This window comes from Martes martes (genome assembly GCF_963455335.1).
Source record: "Martes martes genome assembly, chromosome: 7".
NCBI lineage: Eukaryota > Metazoa > Chordata > Mammalia > Carnivora > Mustelidae > Martes > Martes martes.
In genome coordinates, this window is record NC_137894.1 from 24436766 (window position 1) to 24459196 (window position 22431).

Below are 22431 nucleotides of genomic sequence, written 5' to 3' on the forward strand. Positions count from 1 at the left end.
TGACTCAGCTAATACTTCAAAAAAGACTAAATGGTCTTTCTTGATGCCAGTTATGTAATTTCTAGGAATTTATATAAACTTGTAAGTGGTGCAGAGGGGTGGGTATAGGTTAGCCCATTTGCTTGCCTTCTCTAGGAATTTTCATGTGACCAGCCATGGTATGGTAGGAAGTTGAACAGCCTAGAATATACTTTAAGCCCATTTTTATCCAAGTTTCTGCTTTAAATCAACAAACAGCTCCATATTTGGTACATAAAGGACCACCAATGCAGGTTGAATAAATATAATGCTTTAAAATGAATGTGTGGAATAAAATATGGACACTTTTCAGTGGAGCTGAGACATTAGTCCAGCATTTCCTAGCTGCCCCTCAGAATGCTTTTGCCTCATAAATTTCTTTTCTTTCTTTCTTTTTTAAAAGATTTTATTTATTTATTTGACAGAGATCACAAGTAGGCAGAGAGGCAGGCAGAGAGAGAGGAGGAAGCAAGCTCCCTGCTGAGCAGAGAGCCCGATGCGGGGCTCGATCCCAGGACCCTGAGATTATGACCTGAGCGGAAGGCAGAGGCTTAACCCACTGAGCCACCCAGGCGCCCACCTCATAAATTTCTTAAGCTCATTCTTGACATCTACTTCATTTATTCTAACGATTCTGAGGGGAAAAACCTTCAACTATGCATAACTTTGCAGAGTAATTTACTGGCATTAGTAGAGTAAATATTCCTGGTTTAGGTTACTCTTAAGCACTAATTATAACAGGGGTATTATAACTCTCCAAAAGGACCCTTGTAAGCTTGGAATGTTGAAAAGCAAATAACACGTTTAGAATAGTTTGCCTTGCAGGTACTGAAGAGACTGGTGTGTGAGCCAATAGGAGACACTCATTGCATAATGGGAATACTTCTCAAATGTAGACACTCTTGAAAGGCTTCATGTATACATGCCTAGAGTACTTTGTTTTACTTTCCTAAGTTTGAGGAGACTTTAGTGACATTAAGTCCCTAAGAAAATAAAGAGATAATTAAAATACATACTCATATGCAGCGTTTTGTGACTATGGGGATCCAATTTCAATGAATACCATTTTGTATTAGTCTTACATTCAAATTAAGCAACATTTGGGTATTTACTAAGTGTGGGTACTGTGCGTTTACTCTGTGCTAGAAACTTTTACATGAAATGAGAAATATTATTTTCATTGGATAATAGAAAAATGTCTGGCTCAAAGTATGCTCAGAATCACCTTACTAATAAATGGTTTTGGAAATGAAAGAAGATAATAAAAAGGATTGCTAAAAAGCCCATCTAAGGGGCACTTGGGTGGCTCAGCTGGTTAAGCATCCCACTCTTGATCTCAGCTCAGGTCTTGATTTAAAAGTGGTGAGTTCAAGCCCTGCCTTGGGCTCCATGCTCAGCATGGAGCCTACTTTAAGAAACAAACAAACAAACAAGGGTATTATTACCAGATATCCCTTCCGTATACCATAATAGGGTGCATGTATATGCATGTGCGCCTGCCCGCACACACACGTGTGCACATGCGCACACACGAGCTAGATGATACCCGCAGTTTATCCTCTCAGGAAAATAACACAGAATGCTTGCTTGCCCTAAGCCATCTGGAACAGTTGAAGCAGGGAGAGAAGGGTATAGTTCTGAAAACAGGGGCATTAAGTGATCATTATATATTGAATATTGAGTTCCCTAACCCTTGTCCCTACTGGGGCCTTAAAATTTGTAAGATAGGCTAATAACTCCAGGCAGAAGATTAAAAAGAATCTGCAAGGATTCTGAACAGCCTGAAGAGATAAACCTATAAACCATAAGATCAGAGGCTTCCCTATGAAATTGCCCATTCCGTTTGTACTTTGTAAAGCCCACTGTTGATCATTCTAAATGCAGAAATTCCAATCATTATTTTGGTGGTCCATCCTTAAATATGAACCAACAGCAAAAATGACTAGATATCTGATGGAAACCTCTTATATCAAAGACAACAATGAAAACCAACCAATAGGGGAAAGGCTATTCAAAGGAAACAGAAACCACACAGGACAATAAAGTCTTAATAATACAACTGCTATTATAGAATCTCTATCCTATACTTTTATAGTATCCGTAGGAAGAAAATGGAAGAAGTTGCATCCACGAAATAAGAATAGAATGTTGATTAAAATATATTATTTTTTAAAGGCAAGAGAGAACTCTGATAAATTATAATTAAATAAATGGAAATTAAATATATGTTGGAAGATAATGTGAGGAAATTTCCCTGAATTTGGTACAAAAAGTCAAATATATGGATCTTAGGAGAGAAAAGAAAATTAGAAGATCAGTTCAGAAGATCTAATACTTGAGGCGCTGGGTGGCTCAGTTGGTTAAGCGGCTGTCTTCAGCTCAGGTCATGATTCCAGGACCATGGGATCGAGCCCTTCATTGGACTCCCGGCTCAGCAGAGAGCCTGCTTCTTCCACTCCCTCTGCCTGCTGCTCTGCCTACTTGTGCTCTTTCTCTCTCTGTCAAATAAATAAATAAATAAAATCTTAAAAAAAAAAAAAAAAAAGGAGACCTAACACTCAAACAAGAGTTTAAGAAAGAACAAAACCCTTAAAAGAGAGTAGAATATTGTTTTTAAATGTTCAAGGAAATTTCCCAAAATTAAGAGACATGAATTTCAAGTTGAAAAGGCTGATAAAGTACTCAATGCAATAGATTTTTTTAAAAAAAAATCAAGCCTGACATTATGATATATCACAATCCTAGGAAATATGTTTTTAGAGGTAAAATTTCATCAGATACAAAAGATTAAGACTAAAAATGTATGGTCTTCACAATAGTGAAACTGAAAGTTGAAAACAATGCAGCCAAACTTTTAAAATTCAGAAGCGGGGCACCAGGATAGCTCAGTTAGTTAAGCAGCTGCCTTTGGCTCAGGTCATGATCCCAGGGTCCTGCGATCCAGCCCCATGCCCAGCTTCCTGCTCAGTGGGGAGCCTGCTTCTCCCTTTCCCTCTGCCACTTCCTCTGCTTGTGCTCTCTCTCTCTCAAATAAAAAAAATTAAGAAATAAAATCTTAAAAAAATAAAAAATAATATAATTTGGAAGGGAAACTATTTCTGACCTTAAACCTAGAAAAATTATCTATTAAACGTAAGAATGGAATCCAAGTACAACCATTTTCTCAGGAAGCTCCTTGAACAAGGCTGTACCAAATCAGCAGAATAATTCAGTAGTGAGGCATTAGCCTCCGGACATAAGGAGCACAGCCAGCAAAGAGCCAAGGATACTGAAGATGGGAGGTCACAGGCTCAGCTCTGTAGGCCCTCAGGGTGCTGGGTGGGGAGGTCAGGGCTGAAATCTCTTAGAAAGCTTTCTTTAAGAATATGGAATTGATGTTTTTACAGATTTTTAGACTTTTCGGGCTGGAATGGTGATAAATTCACAGGAAACTAAGCAAATGAAAATAAGACAATTAACTTTGAGGGCAAGAATAAATACAAAAAAGGAAAAAGTAATTGTATTGTGCCAGGTGGTTCATCTATGAATAGCATTTACATAATAGTAATGGTGTAAACAATAAATACTTAACTGCAAAATGTCACAGTCGTATCAGGAGCATTGGAGCTGAAGAAATGGAGAGAAAGAGAGACTGAGAGAGTATGTTGGTAACAGGAGGCGTTCCCATAGATATCGTCAAAAATTAAAAAAAATCAAGAAGTGGCAATATAATCATGCTATATAGAGTTGTAAAAATAAAAGACCAAAAGAAACACTTAAAAATGTTAAAGGATCATGGAATAGGACAACCTTTAAAAAAAAAAAAGAAAAGATTTTGTTTATTTATTTGGTGGGGGGGGAAAGCGGAAGAGAAAGGAGATGTAGAGAGAGAGAAGCTCTAGCAGACTCCAGGCTAGGCACTAAGGCCAATGTGGGGCTTGATCTCAGGACCATGAGATCATGGACCTGAGTGGAAACCAGGAGTCAGACACTAAACTGACTGACAGAGCCACCCAGGTTCCCCTTCTTCTTCTTCTTCTTTTTTTTTTTTTTTTTAAGATTTTATTTATTTATTTGACACAGAGAGAGATCCCAAGTAGGCAGAGAGGCAGGCAGAGAGAGAGGGGGATGCAGGCTTCCTGCTGAGCAGAGATCCCGATGTGGGGCTCGGTCCCAGGACCCTGGGATCATGACCTGAGCCGAAGGCAGAGGCTTAACCCACTGAGCCGCCCAGGTGCCCCCCAGGTTCCCCTTCTTGCAACATTTCTTAGACAATGCTCCTATTTAAGGTCAACTCACTCCAGAACCGCAAAGATGCTTTGTCCAAAGCAAAGATGAAGTTGGTTTTCCTGGAAGTAATCCACCCGGAGTCCAGGTGAGGGCACTATATTTAATGTTATCCCAAATCTTAACTCCTGGGTAGTTATCAACCTAAAGATAAGAGAGCAGTTCAAGAGGCAAAGCATTTATTTGAGTTTAAAGAACTGCAATTTGGGACACACAGATTTAGGTAGAAACCCAAACAGTATCCCAATTACTGGAGGTAGATTCGAGATTTTCATGGGAAGAAAGGGAAGATTAGGTAAGTTGTTTTTAAGAAGAGTTCTTTGGTGCTGACAAGGAGGGCTAGGTTTGTATGTACTTCATTGATTGGTCAGGTGAAGGGGTCCCTAGGCAAAAGTTGACCTTGATCAGTTTTTTCAAACACAATTTTCTTGTTCTTGCTGACCTCTTGGAATGTGGAGGTGTGGCCCAGTTCAAAGGTTTAGAAAAGAGGATGTGCAAGGCAATTCCATTTGACTTCTCTGGCTCTACCAAAAATGGCTCTACCCATCTAATTTTTCACAATGGACACCCACTGCATGGGTAATGAATTATGATTGCCACAGACAAATTTTTTTACTCCCAATCAAAAATAAATTAATGGTTCCAATGCCTATTTCTCCCAAGCTTCTGCCTTCTCTCATTTACACCATATTATTAATTTTCACATAACTTACTGAGAGATATTTTAGACTACATATGTCATGTTATTGAGAGATATTTTAGTCTACATATGTCATGGACTAGTAGAAAGTGTTCTGAGCTAGAAATCAAGAGGATAGCACTTTCTATGATGGCTTACTGTGTTAGTCAAAAGGGGTTAAGTTTACACTGCTGTAACAAACTCTCCCACGATCTCAGTGGCTTTAACACATACATGTTATTTTTCTCTGAGTTTACTCTAAGGAAACAGAGAAACTAGAGAATCACGAAAGTTTTTCATTACTTCAGTTACACATTTTCTCTTTTGCAAAACCAGGGGATGACTGGTTTCCAAAAACACCCAGGCTTTTTCATCAACCCCTCTGCTTCTACCATAGATTGGGACATCTCATAGGTGATGAAATTGATAGTGATGATGAACATGTCACCAATTAATATTGAATTAATCCTAACAATCTATTTAGCTCTTACTATATGCCAGACAATGTACTATGTGCCTTGGAGACCTTTTTGCCACTTACTCATGAAGGCAACATTGTGAGATGAATACTCTTAAGAAATAAGGAAATAGGGGCAACTCTCTTGATCTCAGGTTTGAAGCTCCATGTTGGGCTCCATGCTGAGCATGAGCCTATTTAAAAAAAAAGGTAAGGAAATAGAGGCTCTGATCTTTTGTTAAACCTGTTCTACATAAAGTCTCCTGGCATTTCAGCTGATAACAATCCTACCTTTCTAATTGCTCAAACCAAAATCTTAACTCTCTTTTTCACATATCACACGTCTAACCCAACAGGAGAGTGTTGACTCTATATCAAAATATATAAAATATCCAGCTGCTTCTGATTACCTCCCATGATACCATCTTGACCTGAGCTGCTCTCGTCTTTCACCTCAGTAACTGCAGGGTCTACATACCTCTATTCTTACCACTTAACAGCTCATTCTCAATGCAGCAACCAATGTCATACCCAACAAACCTTTTTATTTAATTTTTCACTTAATCTGGCCACTCCTCTGCTCAAAACCTCTGGGCCTACAGTGACCTAGAGAGCCCTAAGTTATTTGGCTTTTATAATTCTCTTGGCTTTCCTTTTGGGATTCTTCTCCTGTTCCTTCCCTTCAGTTACATTGGCCTTTCTGGTATTCTTAGATAAAACAGGCTCCCTCATGCTTAAGAACATCCCACTGACTTTCTCTTCCTTGAATGCACCTTATCCAGATACTTGGTAGTCAATTCTGTTATGGACTTAAGGTTTGTGTCTTCCCAAAATTTATGTATTGAAGCCATAACCTCTAATAGGTGACATTGGGCAGAGGGTCTTTGAGAGCTACTTAGGCTCAGATAGGTCATGAAGATAGGATCCTCTTGACAGGATTTGTGCCTTACAAAGAAGAGAATACAGAACTCTTCAGTTGCACTGGGTGAGAAAGGCCATGCGGGTAAACAGCAAGATGGTAACGATCTACAAGCCAGGAGGTAGGCCCTCACCGAGAACCGAATCTGTCTGCACCTTGCTCTTGGACTTCCCAGCCTCCAGAATTGTGGGGACTAAATGTCTGGTTTTTAAGTCATCCAGTCTGTGGTGTTTTATTATAGCAGCTGAAAGGCAACTAAAACAACCTCCTTACCTCCTCAAGTCTTTGCTCAAATGTCACTTTTTCAGTAAAGGATCATTCTAATTTTCTATTTCATATGGCATTCTGATCTCTGTCAAACCCCCACTGTCTCTAACACTTCTGTTTCCTTTCTCCCTGTTGAATTTTACCCTTAGCATTCAGCACCTTCTTTCAGAAGATTACTATTTATGCTCCCCAATTGGAATGCAAACCCCAAAATGGGCTAAGATTTTTGATCTGTTTGTTTACTATTACTCTTCAAGTTTCTAAAACAGAGCACTTAATAGGTGCTCAATTCTAGCATCTATATCTTGGTTTCTAATACTGTTTTCCAAAAGAAGGAACCAGGGCTCCCTGAAATGGTCTGGGGTAACAAAAATGCAAGATAAAACTGGAGGATCTTGTGGTGTCAGAAAGGAAGGAAGAGCTTACAAAATGATGGTGACTGTACACCTGAAACTAAGGTAATGCCGCATATCAACTATACTTCAATAAAAAATATATTTAAGTGATGGTGACATGTTGGATACAGAAGCCAATTTGAAGGAACACCCAGTAGCCAAAGCTGAAACAATTTGATCAGGAAAATAAACAGTAGAGGTGCCTGGGTGGCTCAGTCATTAAGCATCTGCCTTGAGTTTAGGTCATTATCATAGGGTCCTGGGATTGAGCCCCGCATCAGGCTCCTTGCTCAGTGGGAAGCCTGCTTCTCCCACTCCCACTGCCCCTGCTTGTGTTCCCTCTCTCACTGTCTATCTCTCTCTCTATCAAATAAATACATAAAATCTTAAAAAAAATAAACAGTAATAGTAAGTCACACGATAAAATAAATACATATGCTAATTTATGATATACACAAATGATTAAACAAGCAAACTAACAAATAAATAAACAAGAGACCAGCTCTTTGTTGCAGAAGAATTCCAATTAATGAATGTAGAAGGAATGAAGGACATATAGAATGACCGTGAAGCAAACACCACAGTAAAATTACTATAGGCAATGTCCACTAATAGAAGCTAAAATCAGTGGGAAAAATACATATTTGTATAATCTCAAAGTATCTCTCCCAGAATATTTATTAATTACAAAGGGAAAAATAGTAACTTTCTAGTGAAGAAACCAGAAGATACCATCTTAACAAAATGATCAAGATGTAATAAGGCATCATGCATTACCTGATATGATGTACTGAACAAAAAAGGATAATCTCAATTGAATAGTGAAAAACATCAGATAAACCCAAATTGTGACCAGTACTCTTTAGAACTGCTGAGGTCATGAAAGACAAGGGAAGTCTGAGGAACAATCCCAGACTGAAGAAGACTCTAATGAGACATGGCAACTAAATGCCAGATCAGATGTGAAGCCCTGGGTTAATCCTAGAACAGAAAAAGGACATTAGCGCAAAAGTGGTGAAACATGAATCAAGTATAGATTTTAGTAAATTATTGATATACTATATTAGTTTTGATAAATTTATTATGGTCATATAGAATAACATTTAGGGAAACTGTGTGAAGTATATACAGGAACACACTGTATTATCTTTGCAATTTTCCATAAGTCTAAAATTTTTTCAAAATAACATTTTAAAAATAGACGCATGAGTTATTTCTTAAATGAAAATATTTTCTCATCTGTAAAATTAAGAAGTTGAGTGAATTCTCTCATTTATTTTTAAATATTTTATTTATTTATTTGAGAGAGAGAGAGAGACAGACAGACAGAAAGCACAAGCAGGGGGAGTAGCAGAGGCAGAGGCAGAGAGAGCAGACTGTCCCCTGATCAGGGGGCCCGATGCAGGGCTCGGTCCCCCCGGGATCATGACCTGAGCTGAAGGCAGACACTTAACTGACTGAGCCACCCAGGCACCCCTAATTCTTTCAACTTTTTAATAAATCCATGAAAAAATGTGAAAACATTACATTCTATGAAGAAATTTTAAGAGACTCAACCTGGAGTAAATCTGTTATCACTGTCAGTCTAAAATAGAGTCAGTTATTGACAACTTATCAAAATAATTTTACAGGTTAGACAGCATTTCTGATTGATTAGACTGAAAAGAACAGGTATTTTGGCACCAAATAGATGAATAAATGGAATAAGTTGGTGGCTAAGTAAAGTATTAGTTAAATGCCTAGGTAAAGAAGGAAAATACATTATGAATATACAAACCTTTATAAAATAATATTGAACTAGAAACTATATATATATATTCTAAGCATATATATATTTTACATATATATACATACACATACATATATATGCATAAAACTAAATACACATAGTTTGATGGCTTTAAAAATATTAATTGGTAAAGAAAGAATTCTATAAAAACTACACATACTTTTCACTTTCTGAAGCTTGAAGATGGCTCAGATGTGGGGGAGGGAAGAGGTCTACTCTTCTTCAAGTTACCGTGAGTTGGGCTTGAATCATGATGTGACTACTGAATTAATAATCCTATGAAGTGAAATGAGAAAAGCATTCCTTCTACATTTCACATACACAGCAAGAGCCAGACTGAGAAGACATGATATATGTTTATTTGATTCTGCCGAACTTCGGGCATTTTTGAGTACTCCAGATTGCCAGTGACACATCTGTTAAATTCTTTCTTATTTTTTGGTGTGATGTTGAACATCTCCCTAAGGTAAAAATGTTTTATTTAAAATATTAATATTTCCTTAAAATATTAATATCTTCAGAATTCCCATTTCCATTTGACTATTTCTTAGCTTGTTCAATAATTTGAATTTCCACAAAACTCCAGCACACTTTCTATTATAAGTGGGTCTAGCTATTCATATAACACTGGATATTTGTTAGGATTTATAACTCAGTAGCCACAAACTTGGTAACTTATGAAGAAATTTATGAGCAGCCAAGTGATAACTTTAAGGTTCTTCAGGAAATATCCTCTGTAACTGTATACAGTCAATCTAAATCCTCAAATTCTTGAGTATTCTTTGCCCACACTGTTTAATTTAAGGTGATCTTCCTCATTCAAGTGATTAAAGTTAGTAATGAAAAATAATTTTCATGAAATTGTACTTCTTATACTATAGAATATTGAAACAGGTAATCTTGACAAAAACCACACAATCATTCACAATCTAAGAATAAATATAAGAGAGATAGAAGAGAGGCACCTGGGTGGCTCAGATGGTTGAGTGTCTGACTCTTGCTTTCAACTTGGGTGGTGATCTCAAGGTCCTGAGATTGAGCCCAGAGTCAGGCTCTATGTCAGCAGGGTGTCTGCCCAAGATTCTCTCTCTCCTTCTGTCCTTTTCTCTGCTCTCTTTCTCTCTCAAATAAATAAATAAATAAATCTTTTTAAAAAAAGAAAGAAGAAAAATAAAAGGCAATGTGATAATATATATTTTTCCTTTAAAAAACTGACATGAAGTTAAACAGATGGGTATTGTGTTAGTTAGAGTTCTCTAGAGAAACAGAACCAATAGGGTGTGAATATATACATACATATATATCCTCCTTACCTTGGCTTCCTATTGTGGGGGTGGCAAGAGAATCTGATATTGGAGATGATTAGTTGCTGTGTTATGAGTATGGGTTGTATTTAGCTATAAAACAATCATGTCAGAAAAAGTATGTCAGAATAGGGGAGCAGGGGGAGAGAGAGGGAAGGTCTCTTCCCCTACCCACACTGAAATGTACCAGTCCCTCTCTAATCCTGTTTGTAGGGATTCTGTTGATTGAATGCCTGAGGAGAAAGGTGACATGGCCCTTAGCTCGTAACATTTTAGTTAGAATCGCTAACCAACTGCTGCAGACTCTAAAAAGGAAAACAGTTTTGAACACAAACACGCATGCGCGCGTGTGTGTGTGTATATAGTCAGAGAGACAGATAAATTTATTATGACGAATTGGCTCATGCAATTATGGAAACTGAAAAGATCTACCATATGCAAGCTGAGACCTGGGAAAGTCAGTGGCATGAGTCAACCCAAGCCTGAAGGTCTAAGAACCAAGGCAGCTGACCCTGTTAAGTCTCAGTCTGAAGGCAGAGGATGAGATGAGATGTCCCAGCTCAGTTAGGGGAGAACAAGTGAATTCTCCTTTCCTCCACATTCTGTTCTGTTCATGCCCACAGCAGATTGGAGGATGTCCATCGACACTGGGGAGGGCAGTCTGCTTTACTAAGTCCATTGATTCAAATGCTAATCTCACCCAGAAACACACTCACAGGCACACCCAGAAATAATGACTAGCCAAATATCTGGACACCCCATGATCCAGTCAAGTTAACACGTAAAATGAGCCATCATCGTACAAATGTTTCTGGTGTTTTTCTTGTTTGTTTTTACCTGTTAGTGAGTGATAGGTAAATATGAGCTTGAATCATTAGAAATACAATGTCTATCTATGTATTTATATCAGAAACTCTGACTTAGTAACATAATTCTGTCCTAGGAAGGTAATAATTATCAGTCATCAACATTTTGAGTGAAGAGCACTTGCATTTGACTGATTTTGCCAATTTCTTGTGCCAGGATAGCTGACAAGTAGAGAAAGTAGGAAGTAAAGTGAGTTCACATACTTGCTGTTGCAGTGGTCAGGAACCTTAGAAATTCTTTGCACAAAGAAAAGAAATAATGAGGGGCACCTGGGTTAAAGCTTCTGCCTTTGACTCAGGTCATGATCCCAGAGTCCTGGGATCGAGCCCCACATCGGGCTCTCTGCTCCATGGGGAGCCTGCTTCCCCCTCTCTCTCTGTCTGCCTCTCTGCCTACTTGTGATCTCTGTCTGTCAAATAAATAAATAAAATCTTAAAAAAAAAAGAAAAGAAATAATGAGAGAGGGGCAAGATGGAGGAGAAGTAGGAGACCCTGTTTCAACTGGTCCCCTAAAGTGAGCTGAATACCTACCAGAACACTTTGAACACCCATGAAATCAGCCTAAGATGTAAGATTATACACTTCTGAATCTCTATGGGGGCAGAAGACATCAGTGGAGAGGGTGCACCTTGCCTGGGTCACGGTTGATATATTCAGCTATATATCCCTTCAACCACCTCTCACCAAAATGACTAGGAGGAGGGACATCCAACAGAGGAAAAATTCAGAGACTGTGCCCTCTGCCACAGAACTATTGGATATGGACATAAACAGTATATCAGAAAGGGAATCCAGGGTAAGAACTATTCAGGTAATGGCTAGGTTGGAGAAAACCTTAGTGACAACACAGAATCTCTAAGGTTGGAAATGAGAGCCAATCTGCCAGAAGTTAAAAATGCTATCAATGAGATCCAATCTAATATAAATACTCTAACAGTTAGGGCAATCAAGACAGAAGATAGAATTAATGATCTAGAAAACAAACTGATAGAAAAGAAGGATCAGGAGGAGTCCTGGAACAAACAGCTTAGAAGCCATGAAAACAGAATTAGGGAAATAAATGATGCCATGAAACATTCCAGTGTCAGAGTTATTGGGATCCCTGAGTGGGTGGGGGGGGGGGGGAGAAAGAGAGAAGACTAGAAGATATAGTTGAAGAAATTCTGAATGAAAATTTCCCCAGTCTGGGGAATGGAACAAGTGTTAATGTCCTAGAAGCAGAAAGGATACCCCTCAAGATCATTTAATCTAGAAAGACCTCCAGAGTTTATTGTGAAGTTCCCAAATCATAATTTTAGACAAGAGGTCCTGAGGGCAGCTAGGGGGAAGAGATTCCTTATGTACAGAGGAAGGTCCATCAGAATAATGTCAGACCTGTCCACAGAAATCTGGCAAGCCAGAAAGGGCTGGCAAGACATATTCAGGGCACTAAATGAGAAGAACATGCAGCCAAGAATACTTTATCCAGCTAGGCTGACATTTAAAATGGATGGAGAGGTAAAGAGCTTCCAAGACCAGCAACGTTTAAAAGAGTATGTGATCACAAGCTGGCAGTACAAGAAATATTAAGTGGGGTTCTATAAAAGAAGAAAGAACCCAAGAGTGACATAGAATAGAAATTTACAGAGACAATCTATAGAAACAAGGACTTCACAGGCAACATGATGTCAATAAAAACTTATCTTTCAATAATCATTCTCATGTGAATGGCCTAAATGCTCCCATAAAATGGCACAGGGTTGAAGACTGGATAAAATGACAGGACCCATCCATATTCTGTCGACTAGCGACACTTTTGGGACATAAAGATAAATCCAGACTGAAAATAAAGGGATGGAGAGCCATCTTTCATGCCAAGGGGCCTCAAAAGAAAGCTGGAATAGTGATTCTTATATCAGATAAATTAGCTTTTAAGTGAAAAACTGTAGTCAGAGATACAGAATGACACTACATCATTCTTAAAGGGTCTATCCACCAAGAAGATATAACAATTCTAAATATTTGTGCCCCCAATATGGAAGCAGCCACCTATAGAAGCGAACTGTTAATCAAAATAAAGAGTCATATTGATATGAATGCATTAATTGTAGGGAATCTTAACACAGCACTCTCAACCATAGACAGATCATCCAAGCAGAAAATCAATAAAGAAACAAGACCTTTGAATGACACATTGAACCAGATGGACCTCAAAGATATATACAGAACATTCCACTCTAAAATAATGGAATTCTCATCCTTCTCTAGTGCACATGGAACGTTCTCCAGAATAGACCACATACTGGGTCACAAATCAGGGCTCAACCGATATGAAAAGATTGAGATTATTCCCTGCATATTCTCAGACCACAATGCTTTGAAACTGGAACTCAACCACAAGAAAAGTGTGGAGGAATTCAAACACTTGGAAGCTAAAGGCTATCCTGCTCAAGAATGTTTGGATCAACCAGGAAATCAAAGAAGAACTTAACCAATTAATGGAAACCAATGAGAATGAAGACACATTAGTTCAAAACCTTTGGGGCACAGTAAAGGCAGTCCTAAGGGGGAAATACATAGCCATCCAAGCCTCCCTCAAAAAAAAAAAAAAGGAAAAATCCAGTATATACCAACTCTCTTTACACCTTAAAGAACTGGAAAATCAACAACAAATTAAGCCAACTACACAACCACACAAGAAGAGAAATAATCAAGATTAGAGCAGAGATCAATGAGACAGAAACTAGAGATAGAGTAGAACACATCAACAAACCTATAAACTAGTTCTTTGAGAGAATCAATAAGACTGATAAGCCACTGGCCAAACTAATCCAAAAGAATAGAGAGAGGAGGGGTGCCTGGGTGGCTCAGTGGGTTAAAGCCTCTGCCTTCAGCTCGGGTCATGATCCCAGGGTCCTGGGATCGAGTCCCACATCGGGCTCTCCGCTCAGCAACGAGCCTGCTTCCCTTCCTCTCTCTCTGCCTGCCTCTCTGCCTACCTGTGATCTCTGTCTGTCAAATTAAATAAAATCTTTAAAAAAAAAAAAAAGAATAGAGAGAGGACCCAAATTAATAAAATTATGAATGAAAGGGGAGAGATCACGACTAACACCAAGGAAATAGAAACAATCATCAGAAATTATTATCAACAGTTATATGCCAATAAATTAAATAATCTAGAAGAAATGGATGCATTCCTGGAAACGTATAAACTTCCAAACCTGAATCAGAAAGAAATTGACAACTTGAATAGACCATTATCTAGTAAGGAGATTGAAGCAGTGATCAAAACCTCCCAAAAAACAAGAGCCCAGGACCTGGCAGAATCCCTGGAGAATTCTACCAAACAGTCAAAGAAGAAATAATACCTATACTCCTGAAGCTGTTTCAAAAAATAGAAACAGAAGAAAAACTTCCAGACGCTTTCTATGAAGCCAGTATTACCCTGATCCCCAAACCAGGCAAAGACTCCACCAAAAAGGAAAATTTCAGACCAATAGCCCTGATGAATATGGATGCCAAGATTCTCAACAAGATCCTAGCTAATAGGATCCAACAGTACATTAAAAAGATTATCCACCATGACCAGGTGGGATATATCCCTGGGATGCAAGGTTGTTCAATATTTGCCAATCAATCAATGTGATAGGACAAATCAATAAGAGAAAAGAGAAGAACCACATGCTCCTCTTAATTGATGCAGAAATAGCATTTGACAGAATATAGCATTGGTTCCTGATTAAAACTCTTCAAAGTATAGGGATAGAGGGAACATTCCTCAAATTCATAAAATCTATCTACCAAAAACCCACAGTGAATATCATCCTCAATGGGAAAAAGCTGACAGCCTTCTCTTTGAGATTAGGAACATGGCAAGGTTGTCCATTCTCTCCACTGTTATTCAACATACTAGAAGTCCTAGCAACATCATTCAGACAACAAAAAAATAAAAGATATTAAAAATGGCAAAGAAGAAGTCAAACTCTCTCTCTTTTAAGATGACATGATAGTTAATGTGGAAAACCCAAAAGACCCCACCCCCAAACTACTAAAACTCATACAGCAATTCAATAATGTGGCAGGATATAAAATTAATGCACAGAAATCAGTTGCTTTCTTATACACTAATAATGAAAATATGGAAAGGGAAATTAGAGAATTGATTCCATTTACTATAGCACCAAGAAACATAAGATACCTGGGAATAAACCTAACCAAACAGGTAAACGATCTATACTCGAGGAACTACAGAACACTCATGAAAGAAATTGAAGAAGACACAAAAAGATGGAAGACCATTCCATGCTCTTGGATCAGAAGAAAAACATTGTTAAAATGTCTATACTGTCCAGAGCAATATCAACTTTCAATGTCATCTTGATCAAAATTCCACCAACATTTTTCAAAGTGATGGAACAAACAATCCTAAAATTTGTATGGGACCAAAAGAGATCCGGAATTGCTAAGGAAATGTTGAAAAAGAAAAACAAAACTGGGGGCATCACATTCCCTGATTTCAAGCTTTACTACAAAGCTGTGATCACCAAGAGAGCATGGTACTGGCATAAAAACAGACACATAGACCAGTGGAACAGAGTAGAGAGCCCAGATATGGACCCTCAACTCTATGGTCAAATAATCTTCGACAAAGCAGGAAAAAATATACAGGGAAAAAAGACAGTCTCTTCAATAAATAGGGCTGGAAAAATTGGAAAGCTATATGCAGAAGAGTGAAACGACCATTCTCTTACACGATACGTAAAGATAAACTCAAATGGATAAAAGAATTCAACATGAGGCGGAATCTATCTAAATCCTAGAAAACACAGGCAGTAACCTCTTTGACATCAGCCACAGCAACTTCTTTCAAGACATGTCTCCGAAGGCAAAGGAAACAAAAGCAAAAATGAATTTTGGGACTTCATCAAGATAATAAGCTTCTGCACAGCAAAGGAAACAATCAACCAAACAAAGAGGCAACCCACAGAATGGGAGAAGATATTTGCAAATGACACTACAGACAAAGGGCTGATATACAAGATCTATAAAGATCTCCTCAAACTCAAAAAAACAGATAACCACATCAAAGAATGGGCAAAAGACATGAACACTTCTCCAAAGAAGACATACAAATGGCTGACAGACACATGAAAAAATGTTCATCATCATTAGTCATCAGTGAGATGCAAATCAGAACCACATTGAGATACCACCTTACCCCAGTTAGAATGGCCAAAATTAACAAGACAGTTAACAACAAGTGTTGGAGAGGATGAGGAAAAAGAGGAACCCTCTTACACTGTTGGTGGGAATGCAAGTTGGTGCAGCTACTTTGGAAAACAGTGTGGAGATTCCTCCAAAAATTAGAGCTACCCTGTGACTCTGCAATTGCACTACTGGGTTTTTTACCCCAAAGAAACAGATGTAGTGAAAAGAAGGGCCATCTGTAACCCAATGTTCATAGCAGCAATATCTACAATAACCAAACTGTGGAAAGAGCTGAGATGCCCTTCAACAGACAAATGGATAAAGAAGATATAATCCATATATACAATGGAATATTACTCAGCCATCGGAAAGGATGAATACCCAACTTTTTGTCAACATGGATGGAAGTGGAAGAGATTATGCTGAGTGAAATAATACAAGCAGAGAAAATCAATTATTATATGGTTTCACTTACTTGTGGAGCATAAGGAATAACATGGAGGACATTAGGAGAAGGAAAGGAAAAATGAATTGGGGGAAATTGGAGGGGTACATGAAGCATGAGAGACCTAGGACTCTGAGAAACAGACTGAAGGTTTTGGAGTAGAGGGAGGTGGGGGGATAGATGAGCCTCATGGTGGGTATTCAAGAGGGCATGTATTGCATGGAGCACTGGATATGGTGCATAAACAATGAATCTTGGAACACTGAGAAAAATTAAATTAAATTTAAAAAAGAAAAGAAATAATTCATGAATAAATAATATTTGAAAAATAATAAATCTAAAAAAATCCAAAAGAATGAGTGGGAATAGCACTTATGGTATATTACTGTCTAATATCTGTATTCCACATTACAAGGCACATATAACCCTATTTGTCTATTATGACCCTTTACAATTTTGTGAAGTATGCATAATTTTAGCAATCAATAAGATTATATAGCAAGTAAGTAGAAAAATTGAGTAGGAACTAATTTTCTGATTTTTGTGGGTACTTTTTATAATGCCAGCAGACCTGCTGACAGCGTTCATGAGTTAATCTCAGTGGAAAAGCAGACAAATCAAAGCATATGTGTGTATGGCAGTAGAGTGTGAAAGGAGGGATCGTAAGGATATTAGTAAGAAATAAAGTCAAATTCAAAAGTGATAGAATTAGAAAGACGCTTAACAGATCATTACACTTGTTTTCTACTTTTCTGTTGTGTTCATATCTATATTTAAGCAAAAGGAATATGATTATCTCCCCTAGTGGCCTATTTCAGTAGTAAAAAAATTTTAATGAATTTTCTTATAATAGACGTAAACCAAAACTGCTAAATTTAAGCATTTTCTCCTTTTTTAGCCATAGTGTAGGTATCCATATTGAAAACAGTTTGAATTTTAACCTTTGGAAAATCATCAGTTTCCACTGGACCTACTTTTAGTTTTTGAGTTTCTTTTTTAAGCAGTTCAAGCTATTTATAAGGGTTTACATTTTGGAAGACTTTTATTTTTTTCTTAGAGGTCATTTCCTCCCCCAAAGAACAATTTTACTCATTTTTAATGAAATTAAATGTATTTGTAGTGTAAGCCCTGGCAGTTGGTTTGTCTTTTCTTTTCTCTTTTCTAATTTATTATTTATTTATTTTGGAATTCAAGTGCTTGATTTATTCTTTGATCATGGAGGCATTCAATTCAAAGAGGGCTATCTTTTTTTTTTTAATTTTTTTTATAAGCTTATAATGTATTATTACCCATAGGGGTACAGGTCTGTGAATCACCAGGTTTACACATTTCACAGCACTCACCATAGCATATACTCTCTCCAATGTCCATAACCCCACCACCCTCTTCCTACCCCCCCCCCCCCACAACCCTCAGTTTGTTTTGTGAGTTTAAGAGTCTCTTATGGTTTGTCTCCCTCTGGATCCCATCTTGTTTCATTTATTCTTTTCCTACCCCCCAAACCCCTCATATCAGGGAGATCATATGATAATTGTCTTTCTCTGATTGACTTATTTCTCTAAACCTAATACCCCTAGTTCCATCCATGTTGTCGCAAATGGCAAGATTTCATTTCTTTTGACCGCTGCATACTATTCCATTGTATATATATACACCATGTCTTCTTTATCCATTCATCTGTTGAAGGACATCTAGGTTCTTTCCATAGTTTGGTTATTGTGGACATTGCTGCTATAAACATTTGGTGCATGTGTCTCTTCAGATCACTACGTTTGTATCTTTAGGGTAAATACCCAGTAGTGCAATTGCTGGGTCATAGGGTAGCTCTATTTTCAACTTTTTGAGGAACCTCCATGCTATTTTCCAGAGTGGTTGTACCAGCTTGCATTCCCACCAACAATGTACGAGGGTTCCCCTTTCTCCACATCCTCGCCAGCATCTGTCATTTCCTGACTTGTTAATTTTAGCCATTCTGACTGGTGTGAGGTGGTACCTCATTGTGGTTTTGATTTGTATTTCCCTGATGTCGAGTGATATGGAGCACTTTTTCATGTGTCTGTTGGTCATCTGGATGTCTTCTCTGCAGAAATGTCTGTTAATGTCCCAAAGAGGGCTATCTTGAATAAACACATTATCAGCCAGGCAGTTGAATCAAGAAGCAGCCACCCCACCTTAACGTTTTTTTATTTAAAGATCTTTGGTTGATTTAAATAACTGACTGGCCATTTTTTCTTTTCTTTTCTCTCTTCTTTCAGATCTTAAAATTTAAACTCAGCAACGAAGGGTGAACCTGTGAAATTCTAGCCTCTCTCATTCAACCTAATAAAAACATCTCTCTCTCTCTCTCTTTCTAGCTGTAATCTCTTTGTGTGGTTCTAGGCATGCCTTGTTCCCTTCAGTATGTGTGAGTAATAAACCTTGTTGATGGTTATTGCTGAGGGTGTCTTCTAATCGTAATAAAAACTACAAGGGCCAGGGGCGCTTGGGTGGCTCAGTGGTTTAAGCCGCTGCCTTCGGCTCAGGTCATGATCTCAGGGTCCTGGGATCGAGTCCCACATCAGGCTCTCTGCTTGGCGGGGAGCCTGCTTCCCTCTCTCACTCTCTCTGCCTGCCTCTCTGCCTACTTGTGATCTCTCTCTCTCTGTCAAATAAAATAAATAAAATCTTTAAAAAAAAAAAAAAAGAACTACAAGGGCCAGTCTGAACATTACACTGGCTATCAATAGGCTGATAGCAGCACAGAACAGTATAATATTTCATAATTAACATATCTGTCTATTGAATCCTTTAATAAATCTAAGATAAAGTATGACCTGTTAAGTGATTTTATTTTTCTTACTCCTTGTAACATTATTTATATTTCAAGCACCCCACAGGTTATTTCATCATTGCCCATTAGTTACTTCCAACTATGCTACAAAAAGATATAGACTATCAAGGAAGTGGAAGAATGATGGTGTGGCAGGCAGAATGGACCCTGAAAGAAGTCCATATCTTAAGCCCTGGATCTTGCAAAGATGTTACATTATATGACAAAAGTGGCCACACAAAGTCCAAGATATGAAGATAATTCTGATTATCCAACTGGGGCCATGTAATTACATGAACCCTTAATGTCAGAACAGTTTCTTTGGGCTAGAGTCAGAGAGATATGGCAAAAGGGAGAACTGAAAGTTTTGAAATAGGAGAGGAATTCAACTCAACACTACTGGAGGGGCCACATGGAAAGCATGAGAAAGAATTCAGTGGCCTCTAGGCACAAGACCAACCCTTGGTGGACAGACAGCAAGGAACCAGCAACCTCAGTCCTACAACCACAAGTTGTTGAATCCAAGAAACAACTTGAATAAACTTGGAAGTGAATTCTCCCTAGAGCCTCCTAAAAGGAATACAGTTCTGGTGACTTCTTGATAATTGTCTTATAAGACTTTAAGCAGATGCCCTAAGGTAAGCCCCACTGTACCCAGACTTCTGACCTACAGAATTGTGAGGTAATAAATAAGTATTGATTTAAAATGCTAAATCTGTAGTAATTTGTTACAGCAGAAATAGAAAACTAATACAGGTGGCATTGCCTACAAAAACAATGCAATGGAGAAATCACCTATTATATCATCTTTTAATTTTTTTATTGTGTTTCCCAAGTATTACATCATCTTTTAGAAGGTATAAAACAAGTCTGGAAACATTATCATTGTAATCGTTTTCTAAAAAGATCTTTATTGAAATTATTTGAGGGGAAAACATTTCACATTGATTAGATGGATTAGAACATTGAATTCAAGAGACAGATAGTAACACTCTAGATTCTGTCAATAATGGTGACATTGACCATACACACAAAATCTCAAACTATGTGTCTTCAGATGACATCATCCTGGGTGAATTTTCTCAAATAGATGAGGGAATAATATATTTCTAAGGACAAAAAGAAAATACAGCATTTGCATCCAGTTAATCATTTCACCGGGATGACTTCCCAATACTTTTCAACAAGAATCTGGACCATCCTATTCTGCTAAAGGATGTATGACAGTATTATTTCATTGTTTATGGTGTTTGTTCCCCATTGTTTACTTGATATAGTTCTTAACTAGAACAATCCTAAAGGCAGATGTGCATGCCGAGGTTATCAGAAGGAAATAAATAATGGAGAAATAAAAAGAGTTCTTGGATTGATCATGTAGTTTGTGTTGTTAATCTGAAAGTCAATGGGTTTGCAAAATGACTATTCTTTCTTGACAAAATTATGAACCATCAAAACTTCAAGGGTATTTCATTTTGTTTATATGGACACAAAAAGAAGTAATAATAATCTCGAACCTGTTAGAGATGTCTTAAAAATCTGTAACCAGTATTTACAGGTTCATACATGACAGTTGATAAAGAGTTGTATTCAAAAGACATTGTCCATTAGGTGTGTCTATAATTTCGAAAACCAGGAAGGTGAAATAAATATTTTATTTTATAATATTTAAATTCTTCTTGAAATTCTGAACAAAGTTATTTTTCACTATCACTTTATTATTGTGTTAATAATTTAAAAATGATGTAAGACCTTCATCAAAATTAAAAATAAAAAGTTTCTATTGGACCTAGATGATAAATGGTAATGATTCTTCTTTGATTTTGTAAGCATTCATCAAGTTAAAAACGTTTGTAAGGAACAAATAGATATGATAGTTATTCTACAGCAATACTTCATATTGTATATAACAATACTTTACAGAACAAATGCTCAAAGGTGAATACCTGATATATTAGCTGTTGCCTTCCTTAGACTCCAGTTAATCTTGTTGATTTTTACTACCTCTATTTTTGGTTAACATAAGTCATCCTGGGACTCCTGGGTGGCTCAGTTGGTTAAGCAACTGCCTTTGGCTCAGGTCATGATCCCAGCGTCCTGGGATCGAGTCCCACATCGGGCTCCTTGCTCGGTGGGGAGCCTGCTTCTCACTCTGTCTGCCTGTGCTCGCTCTCACTCTCTCTCTGACAAATAAATAAATAAATAAATCTTAAAAAAAAAAAAAAAAAACACAAGTCATCCTTCTGGACGTGGTGTTAAAACATTACCACACACCTTGTGAAACAATTGAATAAATCTATCTCATTTATCTATCTATTTAAGTTATTTTATGATCAGAAGAAACAAAGACATAATTTACTGAATACGTAAACAATGAAATATAGAAATGCACTTAACCTTTATAACCCATGATGTAATAGTAAAGAAAATTGTTACCATATTTATTGAGCTCTTTTGTTGTAGCACACAACATGCATAATGTCACTTAGAGTTTCACTTGCGATTCAAGGGTGGTGGTACTGGCATGATTCTTTTATAGATGGAAGTCTGAAATTCAGTGAGGTCAGATAACTTGGACAAAGTCATAACCTTATAAGTGTGCCTGACTCTTTGACTTCATAGTATCTACCCAGAAGAGTAGGATGTCAAGGAAGAACAATAAATTCTCCTTTAGTCATTGTATATTGCCTCTGCCTAGGCAAGATGCAATTTCTACCCAAGCTTCTGTCACAATGGAGAATGAGTGGAGGAAGCAATCTCAACCTTTCTTTCTACCCACTAGATCGTTGCCACACAGAAGAAGAAGTTAACTCGATTGGTTAGAACCTCACAGTCACTGGGCCCATGCCATGCACCATGTGTCACGGTGGCTCACAAAACCATGAGTTGAAGTTCATTGCTCATGTGGAGTACATCCTCTTGCCCTATCTTCCACTATTGAAATGAATGCTTTGGCAGTGCCAAGAGAAGCAGGCCCTTGTGGAAGTGAGTTAACTGTCTCTTCTCTCTCTCTCTCTCCACATGGCAGCCAG